The sequence below is a fragment of the Glycine soja genome, chromosome 11 (genome assembly GCF_004193775.1).
Source record: "Glycine soja cultivar W05 chromosome 11, ASM419377v2, whole genome shotgun sequence".
NCBI lineage: Eukaryota > Viridiplantae > Streptophyta > Magnoliopsida > Fabales > Fabaceae > Glycine > Glycine soja.
This window is the reverse complement of record NC_041012.1, coordinates 48,140,115-48,143,061: the sequence shown is the minus strand read 5'-3', so window position 1 is coordinate 48,143,061 and position 2,947 is coordinate 48,140,115. Positions and strand designations below refer to the sequence as shown.

The window sequence follows — 2,947 nt, the reverse complement described above, 5'->3', positions numbered from 1 at the left end:
TCAATAAATAATTTAAAGGAGATAAAAATTAAAATTGACAATATATTTATGAAAACAGGAAATAGTAAATTGAAACTTTATAAATATTAAATTACTTTAATTTAATGGAATTAAAAAATTAAAATAAGTTCAGATAAAAAGGAAATTCAATCATTATATAATAATGATGTACAATTATTATAGATTAAATTATAGTAAATAGCTGCATAAATATTTTTTGCTACTTCTAAAATAGCTGCATAAATTATAATGGACACATCCTTATTATTCAGTAAAAAGTCATTAATATTACAACAAAAATTTTAGCCAGGCTAAAAAAACAAGTAATACTCCAACAGTGAAGTAAATAAACCCAACAACAATATTATTTTAATGTCGTTGTCCCATCTTGCTTGCCTGACAACAAATTCAAAGTCGTTGCTTTGAATAGTAAAACAAGAAAACAGACAACCTTTAGTTAAATTCTAATGCTCAAGAAGAGGAATTTTTTTATTGTTCATGGTAGTCATATTACTTTGTTCTAAACTTGAAAATCTAAGTAATAGACTGGTGCAAACGAAATTGGTTCGAGTGAAGCCTTTTGAGTGGAAATGAATGACTCTTGTTGAACAAAGATCTCAATTTTCGTGGCTTTATGAAGACCGAATTCAATGGCCTATAGCCCCGGCCACAAAACAAAGCATTACTTGGTTTTGGGTACTCATCTCTCCATGAATTGTTGCCCTAAATACTGACGAACCCAGTTCTCTGATCTCACAATCCACATTCCTAAATTGTCCAAAGCCATGTACACTGCAGTCCATCACTTGGGATACACCTCTGAATCAAAACACAAGACAAATGCATATTTTTTCACTCACAATTTCACCACATGACAAAAGTTTAATTAATTGTTTAGTCCTTATGTAAACTTTTTATTTTAGTTTTTTTATATAAAAATTCTACGTTTTAATCCTATACAAGTAATTTTTTAAGTTTTATTAGGTCCTATTAATAGTTTTATATTGGTATAAAACTGGCCACAAAATAGTGACAGAAGAACTAAAACGTAATAAAAAAGAAATGTTCATACAGAAACTAAAACATAGAATATTTAGGAATAGGGACTAAAAAAAAGCACAATTATAGGAATCAAATGATTAACTAAACCACAGTATTTATTTATTTATTTATTTATCAATATGCATATACCTGAACAGTGCAACGAGAGATTGTGTCTTGCAAATTGTAATTTGACCTGCTTGCAGCTGACCATTGGCCTCCATCCATTCTGAAAATATAGATAGATATCATAAAAAAGTGACAGAACTCTTCATTAGCACCACACTACTACACATACAGGTGACACATTTTATTGTGAAGGGAAAATTAATGAATTCTATACTTTCCTGCGGAATTAGATGAACTTACCCAACAACATAGAAGTGGTGGCCATCAACTTGCCATGACTGGACAGTGTCTTGAGGATTCTCCGCCAAGACAGAAGTCTGGAGGTAACCGCCACTGCCAGTAGGGTTGTCGGGGATGCTTCCAAGGTTGAACTTAACGGGTGTATCAGCGGGGATGAAGGAAACACCATTGACAGCATATTTCTGCTTGCCATTGATAATTGGTGCAGAATTTTGAAGCCTAACTGTACGAGCCATAGTGGTATGATCCTTGGGGATTAGGCCTTGGTCCACTGGCTGTCAGATTCCTCCTGATTTAATTTGTTACATGCTATAGTAAGTATGAGATATTTGAGGTTTTTTAAAATAATATGAAATTAACTTAAATAATTTTTACACTGTCATCCAATTATAGATTATGTATGATAAGATAGTTGATTTTTATAATAACCACTTTACAAGTTATATTTAAGATGATTTCTAATTGATTGAGGGTATACAAATCTTTACACGCGTATAGATAAATTTTGCTTCACAACCACATAATCTTGTCATCTTATTATAGGTCTTTGCCATTGAATTAAACGATTAGATTTCAAATACAATATCTATATAATTTGGTTGTGAAGCTAGAGAGATATCATGTCAAATGACTACCACATGAATATGAATCAAAGTAGTACTTGTTCGATAGACCAGAAACACTTGTAGCTGAGTTACTGTAATGAAGAATGGAGGTAGCAGTCAACACTTGGGTGGTGAGTCGTGGGGTGGTTGATCAGCAGTTACCAACACAGAGTAACTCTGCCCCAAATGAATCATAAGTGTTTTGGAGAGTATGGATTCCTTCCACCTCAACTAGCAGCATCTTTTAAATTTTACAAAACTCAACTATAATGAGTTATGAATAGTTTGTTTATTTAAATTGATGATGAGAGTTTTGCTGATATTTGTTATTCATATATGCATTGTGAAAGTATACAGAATTTTATTGAGAGTGTTAAAATTACTTTTGAATTTCATTTTTGTAGTAATAAAAAACTCATGATTTTTTTATTTAGTGAAAGCTTAAATATGATTTTAATTCTTATAAAATAAAATAATTTTTTATTTTGGCCTATAAAATTTATTTGTTTTTTTATTCTTTTAAATTTTAAATCATTATGTATAGTCCCTATAAAATCAATGAATTTTGATTTTGGTCCTACATTTTTTTTATCCGTCTAAAATAAAAAATACATATGTTTTGTCTATTCACCTCCCAAAAAAGAATTGGTCTCTACTATTCCTATTAAGGTAGATAAATACATTCAATTTAATTTAGGGATATCAATTTTTTTTTTATAGGTGTCATATGTTGACATGGTAACAAAAATGTTAGTATATATCACCTAGAATGGTCACTTAACCTTTCATTTTCTTTTTGAGAGGTTGACCTTTCGTTAAAAAAAATAAATAGTTAACGAATGTAACATGCAAACAAAAAATAATGATTTTATATTTTTGAAGGATGAAAACCAAAGATGTTATATGGATCAAAATTAAAATTCTTTCATTGC

General features: G+C 30.0%; 1 pseudogene; it reads right to left on the bottom strand.

Moving 5' to 3' along the window:
* Positions 1-279: 279 nt before the first annotated feature.
* On the bottom strand, positions 280-2,256 carry LOC114374842 (annotated as a pseudogene).
* Positions 2,257-2,947: the final 691 nt, after the last annotated feature.